General features: G+C 51.9%; 1 non-coding gene across 1 annotated transcript; it reads left to right on the top strand.

Moving 5' to 3' along the window:
• Positions 1 to 16,940: 16,940 nt before the first annotated feature.
• Positions 16,941 to 17,047, top strand: LOC138803212 (U6 spliceosomal RNA). The gene has a single exon (XR_011364906.1). It is a non-coding gene; the product is annotated as a U6 spliceosomal RNA (small nuclear RNA).
• The last annotated feature ends 3,907 nt before the right edge of the window (positions 17,048 to 20,954 follow it).

Below are 20,954 nucleotides of genomic sequence, written 5' to 3'. Positions count from 1 at the left end.
AAGGAAGGAAGGAAGGAAGGAAAGAAGGAGGGAAGGAGGGAAGGAGGGAAAGAAGGAAGGAGAGAAGGAGGGAAGGAAGGAAGATGGAGGGAAGGAAGGGAGGATAGAAGAAAGGAAGGAAGGAGGGAAGGAAAGAAGGAGGGAGGGAAGGAAGGAGGGAGGGAAGGAAGGAGGGAGGGAGGGAAGGAAGGAAGGAAGGAGGGAAGGATGGAAGGAAGGAAGGAGGGAGAGAAGGAAGGAAGGAAGGAAGGAAGGAGGGAAGGAGGGAAGGAAAGAAGGAAGGAAGGAAGGAAGGAAGGAAGGAGGGAGGGAAGGAAGGAAGGAGGGAGGGAAGGAAGGAAGGAAGCGAGGGAGGAAAGGAAGGAAAGAAGGAAGGAAGGAAGATGATGATGAGTAATGATTCATTATTATTGACCCTGACCCGGAAACAAAAGTCCTGCCCTCCCAGCGCTGGTTTTCAGTCTGGTTTCCTGATTTCCTCTTCCTGTCCTCTCATCTGTTGAATTAGGTTCAACCACATCCGGGTCCTGACGCACGCTTCCTTCTCTGGTCTCGCGAGACTTCAGCTGCTGCTGCTGCACGGAAACGAGATCTTGGACATCACCGAGGGCGCCCTAAGCGACCTGGATGCAATGCAGGTGCGCAGGGAGCGGGCGGAATTGGAAGGAAGTGGAAGGAAGTTTGGCAGGAAGTGGGGCAGAAATACGCAGTGAAGTGGGACAAAGTAGGGGAGGAAGTGGGGAGGAAGTTTGAGGAAATAGATACGGAAGTGGGAGGAAGTAGGGCTGGAAGTGGGAAGGAAGTTGGAGGAAGAAGGATGTGGGAAAAGAGTAGGGAGGAAGGAGGGGGGAAATGTGGAGGAAGACAGGCAGAAATGGGGATCAAATAGCAAAGGAAGTGGGGAGGAAGTAGGGAATCAATGGAGGAAGTAGAGACGGACATGGAAGGAAGTCAAGGCAGAAGGGAGGCGGAAGTGGGGCAGAAGTGAGACGGAAATGGATAAGGACCTGGGAAGAAGTAGGGCCGGAAGTGTAGCCGGATGTTGAGTGGAAATAGGGAAGGAAGTGGAGCAGAAGTAGGTCGGAAGTAGTGAGGATATGGATCTGGAAGTGGAAGTAGGGCCGGAAGTGGAGTGGAAATCGGGAAGTAGGGAGGAAGTGTGAGGAAGTAGGGACGAAAATAAGCCGGAAGTGGGGAGGAAGTTGGAGGAACTAGGGGTGGAAGTGGGGCGGAAGTGGTTAGGATAGGGTTCCGGAAGTGAGAAGTGGGGTGGAAATAGGGAAGGAAGTGGGGAGGAAGCAGGACGAAGTAGGGGCGAAAGTAAGGCGGAAGTGGGGCGGAAGTGGTGAGGATATGGATCCGGAAGTGGAGTGAAAATAGGGAAGGAAGTGGGGAGGAAGTGGGGGCGGAAGTGACCCAGAAGTGGGGAATGATATATAGCCAGAAGAGGGGAAGAAAGTGGAAATAGGACCATGGGTAGGACCGGAAGTGGGGCAGAAATAAGGAAGGAAATGGATAGGAAGTGGGAGGAAGTCGGGGCTGAAGTGAGGCGGAAGTGAGCCAGAAGTGGGGCAGAAGTGGTGAGGATATGGATCCAGAAGTGACAGGAAGTAGGGCCGTAACTGTGGCCGGAAGTGCGGAGGAACTTGGAGGAAGTAGAGGCGGAAGTCAGCCGGAAGTGGGGAGGAAGTGACCCGGAACTGGGGCAGAAGTGAGTCGGAAGTAGGGAGGAAGTGAGACTGGGGCAGAAGTGGGAATGGAAGAAGTGAGGATATGTACTCGGAAGTGGGAGGAAGTAGAGGCAGAATTCGGCAGAAGCCGGATGTGGAGCAGAAATGTGACAGGAAGTGGTACGGAAATAGGGCAGAAGTGAGACTGGAAGGGGGTGAAAGAGATCGGAAGTGGGGCGGAAGTGACCCCGAAGTGGCCCTTCGGATCCCAGAAACGCCCGCTTTGACCCGTGCAGGTGCTGAAGCTGAGCTACAACCAGCTTCGGGCACTGCACACAGGCTCCCTGCGGGGCCTGCGGCGCCTGTCCCAGCTGTACCTGGACCACAATCGGCTGGAGTTGGTGCACCCATGGGCACTGCTGGGGCTGGCATCGTTGCGGCTGCTGCGTCTGGATGGGAACCGGCTGGCGGCGCTGGCGCCCGAGGCACTGGCCACGCTGCGTGTGCGCGGGGTCCCGGCCTGCATGCTGGGCGTGCTGCACCTGGCCGGGAACCGCCTGGCAGCGCTGCCTGCCGGCACCCTGGCCCGCGCACCCACGCTGCGCGCGCTGCATCTGCAGGGTAACCCCTGGGCCTGCGGCTGCCACGCGCTCTGGATGGAGGGCCTGCAGGGGCGGGGCCGAGGTGAGCAGAGGGGGCGTGGTCAAGCGCAGGCCAATGAGAGGGTGGGGCGGGGCTGAGGCAATGCAGAGAGGGAGCGTGACCAAGATACAGCCAGTGAAAAAGGACGGGGTCGTGGCTGGGCGTAAGTGAGTAGCCGAGCTCCCGAAGTCACGTGGGGCAGAGGCGTGGCCGAGGTGCCCAGGGGGGTGTGGCCGAGCTCCAGCCAGTAAAAAACGGCAGCAGTGTGGCTGGGCGTGGCTGGGCATTAGTGAGGAGCTGCAGGGGGCGTGGCCAAGGTCTAGCCACTACGGCGGGGCGGGGACGTTGCTGAGGCTCCACAGGGAGGGTGTGGCTCATCTTCAGCCACTCAGGCAGGGCGAGGGTGTGGCTAAGACTCCACGGGGGCGTGGCCGAGGTCCAGCCAGTCAGGTGAGATGAGGACGTGGCTGAGGTGACACGGGGGCATGGCTGAGCTCCAGCCAGTCAGGCATGGCGGGGGCGTGGCTGAGAACCCCCAGGAAGGGCGTGGCTGAGCTCCAGCCAGTCAGGCGCGGCGGGAGCGTGGCCGAGGCTTCCCAGGGGGGCGTGTCCCATGTCAGCCCCGCCCCTCTCCCGTCCCCCCCTGCAGGCGTGCTGCGCTGTGGGAAGGAACAGGCGTGCTCGGCCTGCGCCAGCCCCGCTGACCGCCGCAGCCTGGACCTGCGTCGCCTGCCGACACGCATGTGCTGTCGGTCGCCGCGAATCCTCACTGACCCGGCGGATGGCGAGGAGCCGCCAGAAGCAGAAGTGGAGGCAGAGGAAGAGGAAGTGGAGGACGGGGAGGATGTGGGCGAGGTGCAGCTGAGGCTGACAGACGCCTGTGGCCGCACCGCCCACCTTGCCTGCCGCCTGCGGCGCGCGCCCGTCGTGCGCGACCTACACATGCGGCCCGGCCTCGCCCCCGACACCCCTGTGCACGTGCGCCTGACGCTCAGTGCCGCCCTCGTCTGCTATGCCGACCCTGCCCACCTCGCACATGCCCGCCGCCTGCTGGGAGGCACTGATGACGTCGCGCTGATGCTGCGCTGGGACCCGGAGGCACTGGGCCACGCCCACCCGGATGGGGACCTGGGAGATGGATCCGGGGAAGGCCACGCCCAAACCTCGGGCGGAGACCCTGATGGGGATGAGCTGTATCAGGAAAGGGACTCGGATGTAGGCCACGCCCACCGTCAGGGCGGAGACCCAGATGTGGACCATATGTATCAGGCCACAGACTCGGATGTAGGCCATGCCCACCATCGAACCAGGAACCCTGATATAGGCCACGTCCACCAGGGAGCCAGAGACCCTGATGTAGGCCCTGCCCACGCTCAGGACAGAGACCCGGTTGTAGGCCACACCCATCTGCAGGACAAATACCCGGATGTAGGCTATATGTATCAAGCCCGAGACCCGGATGTAGGGCCCTCCCGCCAGCAGGACAGACACCCGGATGTAGGCCATGAGTATGATCAGGACATAGGCCCCGCCCACCCTCAGGACAGAGACCCGGATGTCAATGACCCAGATGAGGGCCCTGTTCACCCTGAGGACAGAGACCCATATGTAGGCCCCGAGTATGACCAGGATGGAGGCCACGCCCACTCTGAGGCTAGAGACCCAGATGTCCGTGACATGGATGAGGGCCCTGCCCACCCTGAGGACAGAGACCCTGATGTCAATGACCCGGATGAGGGCCCCGCCCACTCTAAGGACAGAGACCCGGATGTAGGCCCCGGGTATGACCAGGATGGAGGCCACGCCCACCCTGAGGCCAGTTTCCCGGATGTCCATGACCCCGATGTGGGCAAGGCCTACCGCCTGGTTCGCGGCCCTGGTGCGTCATCATCGTCGCCGATGTCACTTCCGGGCGTGGTGGCCTGGCTGTGGGCGCGGCCTGCCTGGCTTCTGCAGCCCGAGCTGACGCTGCACTGGGCCGGGCTGCGCGGGCCACACATACATCTGACGTGGACGGTGTGTGTGCATGGCCCCGAGGACCCGGAGGACGCGCCCTGGGTGACCCTCGACCCCCGTGATGACCCCGATGACGTGGTGACCCCGGGGCAGACTCTGCGGCTGCACTGTGCGGCGCAGGGCTCGGAAACGCCACGCGTGGCCTGGACGCGGCCCGACGGCTCCGTCCTGCGGGGCGATGAGGACGGCGGCCATGACGGGGGGACAACGCTGGAGATCCACGAGGTGCGCCAGGCCGATGCTGGCTGGTACCGCTGCGAGGCCCAAGTGGGGCGCCACGGGGAAACCGAGGCACGGCACGTGGCCTACGGCGGGGACGGAGCCACGGGGTCCGGGGCCTACGCGGAGGAGGAAGCCATGGAATCTGAGGCCTATGGTGTGAATGAAGCCATAGCATCCAAGGCCTACGCTGAGGAGAAAGCCACGAGATCTGAGGCCTACGCTGAGGAAAAAGCCACAAGATCCGAGGCCTACCCTGAGGATAAAGCCACAGGATCCCAATCCTATGCTGAGGAGAAAGACATCAAATCTGAGGCCTATGACATGAATGAAGCCATAGAATCTGAGGCCTACACTGAGAATGAAGCCATAGGATCTGAGGCCTACACTGAGAAAGCCAAAGGATCCAGTGCCTATGGCTCAGATGAAGCCATGAGATTCAAGGCCTACTGAGGAAAAAGCCACAAAATCTGAGATCTATGGTGATGAAAAAGCCATACAGTCCGAGGCCTATGCTGTGAATGAAGCCATAGAATCTGAGGCCTATGGTGCAAATGAAGCCATAGAATCCGAGGCTTTCGCTGAGGAAAAAGCCATAGGATCTGAGGCCTACACTGAGGAGAAAGCCATAGGCCCTGCAGCCTACACCGTGTCTGAAGCCACAGGGCCCGCAGCCTTTGATACCTCTGAAGCCACAGGCCCCGCAGCCCCGTCTGCAGCCCCAGGCCCCGTGGCCTTTGATGCCTCTGAAGCCACAGGCCCCGCGGCCTACACCAGCCTTGAAGCCACAGCCCCCATGGCCTCCGCCCCTTCTGAAGCCACAGCCCCCGCAGCCTACGCCCCATCTGCAGCCCCGGGCCCTGTGGCCTACGGTGGCTTTGAGGCCGCCATGGCAGGCCGGGCGCAGCGCGTTTTTGTGGTGGCGTCGCGGGCGCCAGTGGCCACAGCTCTGGCGCTGCCTGTGGGCGCTGCACTGCGGCTGGGCTGCTGGGCGGAGGCGGAGCCGGCGGCGCGCGTGGGCTGGCTGCTGCCGGGCGGGCGCTGGGCCTGGGCGGGGACGGAGCTGGGGACGGACGGCGTCGGGGTCGGGGCAGACGGGACACTGACACTGCCCATGCTGGGTCCGCAGCACACTGGGCGCTATGTGTGCGTGGCCGCCAACACGCTGGGGATGGCGCGCTGGGAGGCCGACGTCAGCGTGGGCGGGGCGGCGGGGGGCAAGATGGCGGAAGCCAAGATGGCGGAATCAAAGTTGGAAGAATCCAAGATGACAGAAAGCAAGATGGCCAAAAACAAGATGGCAGAATCAAAGATGAAAGGCAACAAGATGGCGGAAAACAAGATGGGGGGAATTAAGATGGCGGATTCCAAGATGGTGGACACCAAGATGGCGGAATCCAAAATGGAGGGGAGCAAGATGACCGAAAACATGACAGTATCTAACATGCCTGACGCCAACATGGCGGATTCCAAGATGGCCAAAAACAAGATGGGGGACGCCAAGATGGTGGAATCAAACATGGAGAGAAACAAGATGGAGGAATCCAAGATGGAGGGAACCAAGATGGTCGAAAACATGGTGGAATCCAACATGGCCGACACCAACATGGCGGATTCCAAGATGGTGGACGCCAAGATGGCGGAATCCAAAATGGAGGGAAACAAGATCAGGGAAAGCAACATGGCGGAATCCAAGATGGAAGGAATCAAGATGGCGGAAAACAAGATGGAAGGAATAAAGATGGCCGAAAACAAGGTGGTGGAATCAAAGATGGAAGGAACCAACATGGCGGAATCCCAGATGGAGGAATCCAAGATGGAGGGAATTAAGATGGCAGATTCCAAGATGGTGGAGGCCAAGATGGCGGATTCAAAAATGGCGGATTCCAAGATGGCAGGTGCCGCTGCGGAGGCGGCCGTGGGGGCATCGCGTGGCGCTGATGTCATTGTTGACGCGCCGAGCTCGGGCCCGGGCACCGGGGAAGCGCGGCTGTGGCGTCGGCGTCCTGCGGGCGGCCCCAGGCGCGGGCAGCAGCGGCGTCTGCCGCCTCCGCCTCCCCTTCCCGCCCCGCGCACCGCCCCCGCAGGCCGCGGGTTCCAGCCTGCCTTGCCGCACCGCCCACGCCCGCCAGTGGCTGCCGAGCACATCCGGCCCGAGCACTGGGCGCGCATCCTGGCACGCGTGCGGGGCCGCGGCACGGGAGACTTCCGGGCCCCGCCCACCCTGCTTCCGGTCTCCATGGAGACCTCCCTGCTTCTGGCATCCACACTTCTGGTTTCCACACTTCCGGTTTCGACGCCAATATCCCCACTTCCGGTCTGTGTCTTCCGCCGACCCACTTCCGGTCTCCACTCAGACCACCCCACTTCCGGTCTCCACACTGCCGGTTTCCACTCAAACATCACCACTTCCTGTCTTCACTACTTCCGCCTACCCACTTCCGCTCTCCCCGCGGACCTCCCCACTTCCAGTCTCCACTCGGACCCCCGCACTTCCTGCTTCCACGCTTCCAGTTTCCACTCAAAAATTCCTACTTCCGGTCTCCACTCAGACCACCCCACTTCCTGTTTCCCCACTTCTGGTTTCCACTCGGAAATCCCCACTTCCGGCCTCCACTATTTCGGCCTACCCACTTCCGTTTTTGACTGAGACATCCCCACTTCCAGCTTCCACACCTCCGGTTTCCCCACGGACCTCCCCACTTCCGGTCTCCAGTCATACCACCCCACTTCCGGTTACCACTCGGAGATCCCCACTTCCGACTTCCATACTTCCGGTCTCCCCATGGACCTCTGCACTTCCGGTTTTGAAACGGACATTCCCACTTCCGGCCTCCACCCCTCGAGCATCCGCTGCTCCGACCTCTGCACTTCCATCCTCCTCACTTCCGGCCTCCTTACTTCCGGCCCCTAGGAGGTCTGGCGGCGGCCGCAGGCAGGGGAGACAGCACAAAGCCCACCACGCCCGGCCGGGCCCCACGGCAAACACCCGTGACCCCGTGGTCACGACCCTGCACAGCCGTGCCCCGGATGCCCTCCCTTCCCGTCCTGCGGCTTTCCACGACGGTGACCCCGGGACCTTTGACCCCCGACCCCCGGCCCCGCCCGCCGTGACCCTGCCCCGTGGCACCTGGAACGAGCTGGACACAGGTGATCCTCAGTTTACCCATCTGTTTCCTGCAGGCTCTTGGCGTGGGGGCGTTGGACTGAGGGGAGCCAGATAAGAGGTGGAGGTTAGAGGTCACAGGGAGGATACAAGACAGTCAGAGGTCACGGGGAGGTTAGGGGTCATGGGGGGTCAGAGGTCACAGGGAAGTCAGGGGTCACAGTCGGGTCAGCAGTTGCAGAGAGGTCAGAGGTCATGGAGAGGTCACGGGGAGTTGAGAGGCCATGGGCAGGTGAGAAGTGGAAGGGAGGTCAAAGGTTATGGGGAACTCAGGGGTCATGGAGAGGTCACGGGAAGGTCTCGGGAGGGTCACTGGGAGGTCAGAGGTCATGGGGAAGCTAGGAGTCACAGGAGGTCAGAGGTCACAGAGTAGTCAGAGGTCACAAGGAGGTCAGGGGTCACTGGGAGGGCAGAGGGCATGGACAGGTCAGAGGGCATGGGGAGGGGTGGGGCGAAGTCCTTTACTCTGTCTGTTGTCTGTGTTCCTGGCCGTGTGGGGCACAGGATGACTGGGGAGACACACACGCACGGACAGACAGGCAGGCAGACATAGAGCAGACAGATAGATAGAGGGACGGATGGATAGACAGACAGACAGATAGGTGGATAGACGGATGAATGGACGGATAGACAGAGCCATAGAGAGACAGACAAACAGATGGACAGAAGGACGGATAGACAGGTAGACAGACAGTAGACAGACAAATGGACAGATAGACAGACAGATAGACTGATAGATAGATAGATAAACAAATGGACGGATAGACAGAGCCATAGACAGACAGAGAGATACATGGACAGATGGATGGAGAGACAGACAGACATGGAAACATACATGGTTGGATGGATGGATAGATAGGTAGACAGACAGCTGGATGGATAGATAGACAGACCAATGGACAGATAGACAGACAGAGCCATAGACAAAGAGATAGATGGACAGATGGATGGGTAGACAGACAGACAGACTGATGGATATATAGACAGATGGGTAGACAGACACCAGACAGACGGATGGATACAGAGACAGGTGGACAGATGGACGGACAGAAGGACGGATAGACAGGTAGACAGTAGATAGATAGAAGGACAGATGGACAGATAGGTAGACAGACAGACAGATAAACCAATGGACAGATAGACAGAGCCATAGAGAGACAGACAGACAGACAGAGAGATACATGGACTGATGGATGGATAAACAGACAGATAGACTTATGGACGGATAGACAGAGCCATAGACAGACAGACACCAGAGACATGGACAGATAGATAGAAAGAGACAGACAGACACACCGACCAATGGAAGGATGGACAGACAGAGCCATAGAGAGACAGATAGACAGAGAGATACATGGACAGATGGATGGATAGACAGACAGACAGATAGAAACATACATGGTTGGATGGATGGATAGGTAGACAGACAGACAGACAGACAGACAGACAGACAGACAGACAGACAGACAGACAGACAGACAGACAGACAGATAGATAGATAGATAGATAGATAGATAGATAGATAGATAGATAGATAGATAGATAGATAGATAGATAGACAGACAGACAGACCAATGGACGGATAGACAGAGCCATAGAAACAGATAGACAGAATGGACAGAGAGATGAACAGATGGATAGATGGACCAATGGACAGATAGACAGACAGAGGCATACACAGTCAGAGAGACAGATGGACAGATGGATGTAAAGACAGACGGGTGGATGGATGGATGGATTGAAAGAGATAACATGGACAGGTGGGTGGGTAGACAGACGGACGGACTGATGGATGTATAGACAGATAGGTAGACAGACACCAGACAGACAGGCAGACAGATAGAGAGACAGGTGGACAGACAGATGGACAGATAGCTAGATGGATGGACCAGTGGACAAATAGACAGAATCATAGATAGACAGACAGAGCAATGGACAGATAGACAAACAGAGCCATAGACAGAGAGAGAGAGAGAGAGAGAGAGAGAGAGAGAGAGAGAGAGAGAGAGAGAGAGAGAGAGAGAGAGAGAGAGAGAGAGAGAGAGAGAGAGAGAGGGAGAGAAGGAAGGATACACAGGTAGGTAGACAGACAGTAGATAGATGGATGGACAGATGAATGGACAGACAGATACATCGGTGGACGGAGCGACACAGACACATGGACAGATAGATGGATGGACTGATGGATGGATAGACAGATGGACAGACAGAGAGACAGAGGGACAGACAGATGGACAGAGGGACAGAGAGACAGAGGGACAGACAGATGAACAGAGAAACGGACGGACAGACAGATGGACAGACGGACGGACAAGTAGACAGACGAACAGACAGACTGACAGAGACAGACAGACAGAAGGACAGACAGACAGACATAGACAGACTGACAGACAGATGGATAGACAGACGGACAGAGAGATGGACAGCCGGATGGACAGACAGACAGAGGGACAGAGCACTGTCTACGAACAGCACAGGGGCCCTTATCCAACGCCCTGTCCCTCTGTCCCTCCCTCCGTCCGTCTGTCCATCCCCAGGCGTGGAGCTGACCCCAGCGGCGCCCGACATGCATGGGATAGACACGAGTGGATCTGACGCTGGCATGATGGACACGCGTGGAAATGTCACGCGTGGATCTGAAACTCACACGATGGTCATGTGTGGAAAGGACAGGCGTGGACCTCACAGAAGCAAACTGTACACGCATAGGCCTGCCACTGACTTGATGATCACGTGTGAAAATGTCACACGTGACATGGACACGATCAGATCCCTTCCACACTCACTGGACATGCGTGAAACGCACATAACTGCATCTGACATGAGTGGAAATGTCACACGTGTAAATGTCACACGTGTAAATGTGTCATGCGTGAAAGGGACACGATCATGTCTGTTATTCATAGGCCTAACACCAGTGGAAATGTCACGCGTGGATCTGACTCTCAGATGATGGTCACACGTGGAAATGTCACGCGTGAAAGGGACACGATCAGACCCCTTCTGCGTGGACCTGACACTCTTAGAATGCACATACGTGGATCAGACACGCGTGAAAATGTCACGCTTGGATATGACAGGCGTGGAATGGACACGATCAGGTCCATTATTCATAGACCTGACACGCGTGAAAATGTCACGCATGAAAATGTCACGCATGGAATGGACGCGATCAGGTCCCTTCTGCATGGCCCTGATACTCTTGGACCACACATGCATGGATCTGACACGCGTGTAAATGTCACGCATGAATCTGACACTCACACAATGGTCATACGTGGAAATATCACTCGTGAAAGGGACACGATCACATCCCTTCCACACTCACCTGATACACATGAAGCGCGCATGCATGGCGCTGACACACGTGGAAATGTCATGCACGCCTCCCCCGCTCCCCCTATGCTGCGTGAGGCGCCCACGGAGTTTGTGTCGGCCCACGCGGGCCTCACCCTGCACCTGCCCTGCACAGCCCAGGCCTGGCCCCCTGCGGCCCTACACTGGCGTCTGCCTGACGGGACCCACGCGAGACCCGTGCATGCGCACACGCACCCTCGACTCAGCGACATCTACGTCCTCCCCAATGGCACGCTGGTGCTGCGCCGCCTGCAGGCCCCGCGCCATGCAGGTGAGTACGAGTGCGTGGCCGCTAACACGCTGAGTAGTGTGAAACGCACTGTGCACGTCGAAGTCACGCCTGCGCACGCGCGTCTCCCCCCAGCGTCCGACCCCGAGGCCCGCTCGCCACGCGCGTGCCCCATGGCGCTGACCTCACGCTGCACTGCCACGCGTGCAGGGACCCCACCCCACGCGTGTTCTGGAGGCTGCCAGATGGGCGCCTGGTGGATGCTGGGAGCAGGTGAGTGTGGGAAGTGGGGGGCATCCATCTGTCCACCCGTGCATCTACCCATCCACACATCCATCCATCCACTCATCCATCCACCCATCCATCCACCCATCGATCCATCCATCCACCCACCCATCCATCCATCCACCCATCCAGCCATTCATCCATCTACCCATCCATCCACCCACCCTTCCATCCATCCATCCACCCACCCATCCATCCATCCACCCATCCCTCCATCCATCCATCCATCCACCCATCCACTCATCCATCCATCCACCCATCCATCCATCCATCCCTCCATCCACCCATCCATCCACTCATCCATCCACCCACCCATCCATCCACTCATCCATCTACCCATCCATCCACCCATCCATCTACCCATCCATCCACCCATCCATCCATCCACCCATCCATCCACTCATCCATCCACCCATCCATCCACTCATCCATCCACCCATCCATCTATCCACCCATAGTTGGGATAAAGATTATACCCCTTGATAGATAGTTAATTGATAGAGGATGGATTAGACAGATGACATAGACACAGTAGTCCATAGATAACAAATCCATTATTGATTAAATATTGATAGAGATGAGGTGGGGATGGTAGATCTATTAGCAGTGAATAGGTAATTGATAGGTCCTGGCTTGCCAGATCGCAAGGTAGAACCCTAGTGATTGATCATTGATAGATGATCGATCAGGGATCGATACAAGATGAGTATTGGATGCATATGTCACATGTGCGAATAACTAACATTGGCTTCAAATTTGTCTTCCCTTCCTTATGGTCTTACCTCCTATTACTTTCTTCCCTCCTTCCTTCCCTCCTTCCCTCCTTCCCTCCTTCCCTCCCTCCTTTCTTCCTTCCCTTCTTCCCTCCTTCCCTTCTTCCTTCCTTCCTCCGATCCTTCCTTCCTTCCTTCCCTCCAATCATTCCTTTCTTCCCCTCCAATCCTTCCTTCCTTCCCTCCAATCCTTCCTTCCTTCCATCCTTCCTTCCCTACATTCCCTCCTTCCTTCCAACCTCCCTTCCCTACATTCCCTCCTTCCTTCCCTCCAATCCTTCCTTCCTTCCCTCCAATCCTTCCTTCCCTCCCTCCAATCCTTCCCTCCAATCCTTCCTTCCTTCCCTCCAATCCTTCCTTCCTTCCCACCAATCCTTCCTTCCTTCCCTCCAATCCTTCCTTCCTTCATTCCCTCCAATCCTTCCTTCCTTCCCTCCAATCCTTCCATCTTTCCTTCCGTCCAATCCTTCCTTCCTTCCCTCCAATCCTTCCTTCCTTCCCTCCGATCCTTCCATCCTTCCTACCCTCCAATCCTTCCTTCCAATCCTTCCCTCAAATCCTTCCTTCCCTCCTTCCTTCCCTACATTCTCTCCTTCCTTCCTTCCATTCCTTCCTTCACCCTTCCCTCCTTCCTTCCTTCCTTCCTTCCTTCCTTCCTTCCTTCCTTCCTTCCTTCCTGCCCTCCCTCCCTCTCCGCTCCCCAGCTCTGACATCCGGGTCCGCGCCTTTCCCAACGGCACGCTCTCTGTGCATCCGGTGATGTCACCCGACGCGGGGGAGTACGTGTGCGTGGTGCGCAACGCGGCGGGCGACGCGCATGCACGGCTGCGCGTGGAGTTGGCAGCTGGGCCAGGCGCCTCCTATCTGCAACCCCGGCTTCCCGTGACACCCGTGACACCCGTGACCCAGGACACCGACCCCAGGGAGGACTGCACTCCCCACCACCGTCTCCACGTCCCATCCGGTGTCCTGGGAGACCCGGAAGTTCGGGTCGCGAGGCATGATGGGAGTGTGGGGATCTGGGACCTGGGGCCTAGGTTAGACCTCGGATGTGTGACCACGGGTGGGGGGGCGGGACCTGGGGCGGGTTCTTCCTCTTCCTCTCAGTCACTTCCTTCTTCCTCTTCCTCTTCATTTCCTGTTTCCTCTTCCTTTCCTTCTTCCTCTTCCTCTCAATCACTTCCTTCTTCTTCCTCTTCCTCTCAACATCATTCAACTTCTTCTTCCTCTTCTATTCCCTCTTCCTCTTCCTTTCCTGTTTCCTCTTCCTTTCCTTCTTCCTCTCCATCTCTTCCTTCTTCTTCCTCTCACCATCCTTCATCTTCTTCCTCTTCCTCTGCTTCTTTTCCTTCTTCCTCTTCCTCTCATCCCTTCCTGTTCTCTTCCTCTCAATCTCTTCCTTCTTCCTTTCCTTCCTCTTCCTCTTCTCAGTCTCTTCCTTCTTCCTTTCCTTCCTCTTCCAAGTCTCTTCCATCTTCCTCTTCTTCACATTCTTTTCCTGCTTCCTCTTCTTTTCCTTCTTCTTCCTCTTCTCCATCTCTTCCTGCTTCCTCTCATGTTTCCCCTTCTTCCTTTCCTTCTTCCTCTTCCTCTCAGTCTCTTCCTTCTTCCTCTTCATTTCCTGTTTCCTCTTCATTTCCTGTTTCCTCTTCCTCTTCACTTCCTGGTTCCTATTCACTTCCTGGTTCCCCTTCGCTTCCTGCTTCACTTCTGGCTTCCCCTTCACTTCCTGCTTCCTCTTCGTCTCCCACTTCCACTTCTGCCCCGCTACCCCCGAGCTCTCCGTCCCCTACGGCGCCCCCGTGACCCTCACGTGCCCCGTGACCCAGGGGTCGTGCACAGTGACCTGGCTGACGCCGGCCTCGCAGCCCGTGGCCTTCACTTCCGGCCAGGAGGACGCCCACTTCCGGGTGCTACCAGACGGGCGTCTGCACCTGCAGGGGGCACGGCGGGCCGACGCAGGCATGTACACGTGCGTGGCGGGGCGGGGCCGGCGCGCCACCGTGCGCCTACACGTGCAGCTGCGGGCGCCACGCATCCGGGTCACGCCTGATGTCCATGACAACGTGAACGACGACATCCGCATCTCCCCCGTGGTGCATCTGCGCGTGCGCTGCCAGGCGGATGGCTTCCCCGAGCCCCGCCTGCTGTGGGAACTTCCGGGCGGACTGGTATCGCAGTCGCATTGGGGGAGGGATCAGCGTGGATGCGTGCGGGACGTTGGAAATCCCGGATGTGCGTGCGCTGCGCAGCAGTGGCAGCGACGCCGTGGCATGCGAGGCGCGCAACCCGGCGGGCGAAGCCCGGATATGGGTGTGGCTGCCGCCATGGTGGGCGCGGGCTCTACCTCCAGCGGCGTCGGCTCCGCCCTCTGTGGTATTGACTCCGCCCCCTGGCGCGCCAGCTCCGCCCCATCACATGCCTGCCCTGCCATCGTGGGTGCTGGCTCCACCCCCTGGTGCACTGGCTCCGCCCTCTGAGGCAGCTCCGCCCCCTGGGCCGCCTGCTCTGCCATATTGCGTGCTGACTGCGCCCTCTGAGGCGTTGACTCCGCCCAGTGGCGCACCAGCTCCGCCCCATCACGCGCCTGCCCCGCTATCTTAAGCAAATGTTGTTTAGATGATATTTTAAAACAGTTTCTCAGGTGCTGGGAAGGTGGCTCAGTGGTAGAGTGCTTGCCTTGCATGCATCAGCCCCAGGGTTTGATTCCTCAGCACCACATAAGCAAAACAACATGGAAGTGGTGCAGTGGTTCAAGTGGTAGCGCTAGCCTTGAGCTGAGGGACAGCACCCAGGCCCCAGAGTTCATGCCTCATGACCAACAAAATCAAAATAAAGAACAAAACACAGTCTATCACTGTTTTGGCCTCAACTCTGTAATACCACTGCTTCAGCCTAGGGATAAAATTTTAGGTGTAAGCCAGGCACTGGTGGCTCACGCCTGTAATCCTAGCTACTCAGGAGGCTGAGATCTGAGGATCGCGGTTCAAAGCCAGCCCAGGCAGGAGAGACCGTAAGACTCCTATCTCCAATAAAACCACCAGAAAACTGGAAGTGGCGCTGTAGCTCAAGTGGTAGAGTGCTTGCCTTGAGTTGAAGAGCTGAGGGACAGCGCCCAGCCCCAAAGTTCAAGCCCCATGACTGACCAAAAAAAAAAAAATTTAGGTGTGGACATTTATCAACACTTCTGACTCAGATTCTATTTGATAATTTTTTAAATAAATACTTTGTTCTTAATTTTCCTCTTTGTAAATTAATATGCACCTATAAAAATTGGTTTGGCCATCCAAGTAACCTTCTCAAAGTACCTCCTAATGATGATTTACAAATAGTTTTACTAGGGCTGGGAAGGTGGCTCAGCGGTAGAGCGCTTGCCTTGCATGCATAAGGGCCTGGGTTCAATTCCTCAGCACTCCATAAGCAAAAAGAAAAAAGCCGGAAGTGGCGCTGTGGCTCAAATGGTAAAGCGCTAGCCTTGAGTTGAAGAGCTGAGGGACAGCGCCCAGGCCCCACGACCAAACCCCTCCAAAAAAGTTGTACTATATTTCAACAAGTAAAACAATGCTACAAATAAAGAAAACAATAATTAAATGTTAATAATTAATAAAATAAAAAGAAAATATTATGACTGTTTTCCCTATTTGAAGTGTACTACATATTAGATTTTATTATTTGCTCATAATTCTGTACATTTAACACTGACTGAGGTTGTGATGTTCAACAAGAGTTTTATAGAATATGAGTAGTCTTTAAAGCTACCCACTAAGATTACTATTTATGGCTCTTCTCATTATTTGTTTATGGCTTATATCATCATTTTTCCTCATTAACTTATAAACTGAGGAAGCCCTAAAGTTTTAACAGACCATGCAGTTAACAAAGTGTTAACACTTCATTCTACTTCTTTACACAAAAACTTTGCAACTTCTCATTAATAAAGTTTCTTGAAACTCTGAAATGTACATACTTAGAAGTATATGTCTACTACCATAAATCTTAAATACTTTATGGAAAAGTTTTATATCTGACAAACAGTCCTAATTTTGGCATATGTAAACAAATTCCCAAAATTAAATATATTTAATACATTAAAAATTTTAACAAACCTTAACGCTTGGTGCAGTGTTCATTATGACAGGTGCCTTGTATAGAATAATTGAATCCTCCTCCTACACATTTCTTGAACAACAAATATCTGGGATTATTTTGTTTTTGACATGTCAATCTTGACTTTATTCTTAAATTTGTGCTTATGTAAGAAATTTATGGTTCTAAAATTTCATGACAATTCTTTTGAACTTATTTTTTGTTGAATTGTCTAGTTTAATAAAATCCAACTGCACTTTTTTTGGGGGGATCCATTCTTGGGGCCTCAACTCTGGGCTTGGGCGCTGTCCCTCAGCTCTTCAGCTCAAGGCTAATGCTCTACCACTTGAGCCACAGCACCACTTCCAGCTTTTTTCTTTTTGCTTATGTGGTGCTGAGGAATCGAACCCAGGGCCTCATGCATGTAAGGCAAGCGCTCTACCACTGAGCCACCTTCTCAGCCCCCACAATTGCACTTCTGATATAAAAAATATTCTGTGCTCAATTCAGCCACACATACACTAACATTGGAACGATACAGAGAAGTTTAGCATGGCACCTGTGCAAGGACAATATGCAAATTCGTGGGGCGTTCCATATTTTTACAACAACAGATGCTGGAGGGGATGTGGCCACAAGGGAACCATACAACATTCTTGGTGGGAGTGTAAACTTGTTCAACCACTTTGGAAGACATTATGGAGGTTCCTCAAAAGATTCCACATAAAGCTCCCCTTTGACCCAGCAGTCCCACTTTTGGGGATTTATCTAAATGATAACAAACAAGACCATACTAAAACTACCAGCAAAACTATGTTTATTGCAGCATTTTTTACCATAGCTAAGATATGGAACCAACCAGCTGTCCCCACTACATGAATGGATCAAGAAAATGTGGTGTATATACACAAAGGAATTATATGCCTCCATCAGAAAGAATGACATTGCCCCATTTGTTAGGAAATGGAAAGACTTGGAAAAAAATTATTAAATGAAGTAAGCCAAGTCTAAAGAAACAGGTCCCATGGTTTCCCTTATTTTCAATAACGAATATATGTCTGGGATAAGCAGACAAGGTCAAAAGCTATGTGCATATGAACAGATATGATAACGTTAAGGGAATTGAACCCCACGATAGGGAAACAAGTAGTTTTTTGTTTCTTGCTATTGTTTCTAACGTACTTATAATGTGCGATGTGAATTTTTGTTTCTTTGTATATTCCTCCCCCACTCAATAACCCTTGTTTTCTCTGTATTTGAAGTTGGTGCATCTGCCTCTTTTATGTACGCTTCTCTAATTTGGGGAGGGGAAGGGAAAAAATGTGTGCGCGTGAACGCATGTGCATGTATGTGTGTTGGTATGCTCAGAGTTTGAAATCAGGGCTTAAAGGTCTTGCTAGGCCTTTCCTCTCTAGGTTGGTGAGGTACTATATGAGCTACATCTTCTTTCCTGGGTCTTTGCTAGTTCATTAAAAAGTCTGAAAAATAATTTCATGAATTTTTTTTTTTTTTGGCCCTGATTGACTTCCAATTGTTATCCACAAATCCCAGGTTCCTGAGTAGCTATCCTGAGTAGATAGGATTACAGATGTGACTAGCCAATACAAGGCTTTCAGAATAATTTTAAAAGTAGAAGAAAATTTACTTCATGGGGGCCTGTTTTATTATCTCCTACTTTTAAAGCATTTTGGATTGATTAAGTGTGAATTTATTTCATTTTTGGATTCTTAAAAGACAGTAGGTGATGATATTTAAAAGTTTTGGTACTTTTTAAAAAAGGAAACTGGAACTGTGGGACAGAAGAAATTTGTCTCTCTTTGGACCTCAATTTAGAAGCTCAGCTCTGTGCATGATAACCCAATGTCACCAACATAGTCTCTGTTGGAGACAAAATGTGATAGAAAACAATCACCATGGACAATATTTGCTATGCTATAATTTCTTGGACAATATGAATATTGAATTGAGAGTGTAAGAGAATGGAAAGAATTTACCTACCTTTTGTGTATTGCTGAAAGATTTTTGGAAACTTTGACTCGTTTCCTTCCTCACTGTGTGTCTTTGGGCCATGCACTTAGTGCCTTTAATTATAATTTTTCCCAACACTAAAATACTAATAACATTAGCATTATAGCAAATGTTATCTTAAGAATTAAGAGAAATAAAACTTGTAATATACTTAACATAAACTTCTATGAATGAGCTTTGAGTTTAGCCAGAAGTTTTTTTTTAAATACTAAATAGAATGTCATAAGTATTACAGAAACCATTACATGTAGTGAAGCCGGGTAGATAACTTCTCATGCTGTAAATCAAACTGGTTATTTTAAGTCTTGTTAGTGTAAAAATATCAGGCACATAATAATGAAGGAATGTTGTAGACTGAGATGAAGTCCAAAAGAAAATGTACAAAACTGATAAAACAAAAGTATCTGAGCAGTATATTGTGTTTTACATCATTTAAGTTACATCTCAAAGATAAGGCAGACCTAGAAGAATGAATTGTCTTTTTGATATTCTATCATAGGTCTTTCCTCATTCTTGTAGATGCATCATCAGATTTGAGGAACTAAGTTTTTGGTTTGCTTCCTTCCATTTAAGTTACATCATTTAAGTTACATCACAAAGATAAGGAAGACCTAGAAGAATGAATTGTCTTTTTGATATTCTATCATAGGTCTTTCCTCATTCTTGTAGAGGCATCATCAGATGAGAGGAACTGTATTTTTTTTTGTTTGCTTCCTTCCATTTATTCTTCAGTTTGAAATCTGAACTACATGAGACAGAAAGAAACCAAGGGAAATTAGTCATGCAGGGTTTGGAAAGAAAAATCAATGTAAAATAAAATACATAGCCTTGTATAAGGTCTAACTAAATTGAGTTATATAGTCTCAAGCATTAACAGAAAATGATTTAAGCAATATCATGTTATTGAAAACTGAAAAATGTTAGGAGTTGCTTTATTTTTTCCTTTCTACTACCTTGAATTAATTATTGATTTTGTACAGAGATTAAAGATGAGATTAACAAGAAACTTGATTAAAAATTGTCAAAATTTCTGAATAGACATGTTTACCAAAAAGCTCTGAAAATTGCCAGTGGGTTTACAAAGTTGTGTTTAATACAACTTCTATGCTGGCTTAATGTTTTGTAAACAAAAATCATTAGAGAAATGCAATTCAAAATTACTATGATACTACTTCATAACTATTATAACTCTTATCAAAAAAAAATCAAAGGAACCAGGTGTGGTGGTAAAGGCTTGTAATTCGAAGCTTTTAGGAGGTTGGAGTAAAAGGATTTGGGTCTGAGGTCATCTTGGGTATTGCACACAGTAAATACCTGCCCTTTAAAAAAACTCAAAAGGTAATAATTTTGGCTGGTGAGAGTGTGGAGAAAGGAAATTTTCTACACTCTTGGTCAAAATACAGATTAATACTCTCCTTGTAGAAAGTAGTATGCAGTTTTCTAAAGAAATCCAAAGTTGAAATATCATCTGACCCACCAATCATCTGATTATTTCTCTCTGGGTAACTCATAAATATATCTGTAGTTCATTGTTATTCGCATTATTCACAACAACAGCCAAGATATAAATCGAAGTTCAGTGTTCAACTACAGACTAATAAACAACTGTGGTGCATGCACAAATATATTTTTCTGTTTCATCCTTAAAATAGCAAGAGACTTCTCCCATTAGCCACCACTTATAATGACCTGAAAGATGTATTGTAAATGAGGAAAAATGTTGTCTTCTGATTTTTGTGAACACACACACACACACACACACACACACACACACACACACACACACACACACACACACACACACACATCAACCTCAAACATTAAGAGTGAAATTTTTTGAAAAGTAAAGCAAAGTGGAATTGCTGGGGCATTTAGGTCACAATGTAGAAGATAGTAGATATACAGGATGAACCGGTATAGAGTTGTAATGTACAGCATGAGGATACAGGGGACAACACTGGCCTTACATAGGAATGAAGCTAAATAAGTAGGAGTTGTTCTTCCTAGTAGGGGTTGCTCTTTTGGATGCTCTTCCTCCAGTAATGGATAAGATGAACATAATTCTTTAAATATACCTGCCTGTTTGCAGAAATAATAACAAACAATATAGCAATAATGTTGTATGCTCAACATAAGACATGAGATTATTCTTGGTGTAAACTAATTATTACAAATAAGGGAAACCGTGGGACCTATGTTTCTTTAAGTCTGGCTTACTTCACTTAATATAATTTTTTCCAAGAACTTCCATTTCCTTACAAATGAGGTGGTATCATTCTTTCTGATGAAAGCATAGTATTCCGCATGTGTGTGTGTGTGTGTGTGTGTGTGTGTGTGTGTGTGTGTGTGTGTGCGCGTGTGTCTCATTTTCTTGATCCATTTATCTACTGAGGGGCATCTGGATGGATTCCATATCTTAGCTATGGTAAATAATACTGTGATAAACATAATTTTGCTGGTAGCTTTAATGTGGCCTTGCTTGT

Source organism: Dipodomys merriami, unplaced genomic scaffold (genome assembly GCF_024711535.1).
Source record: "Dipodomys merriami isolate MVZ:Mamm:240054 unplaced genomic scaffold, mDipMer1.0.p SCAF_338, whole genome shotgun sequence".
In the NCBI taxonomy this organism is placed as follows: Eukaryota; Metazoa; Chordata; class Mammalia; order Rodentia; family Heteromyidae; genus Dipodomys; species Dipodomys merriami.
Note: the sequence above shows the minus strand (reverse complement) of the source record. Positions and strands in the feature narration are given on the sequence as shown.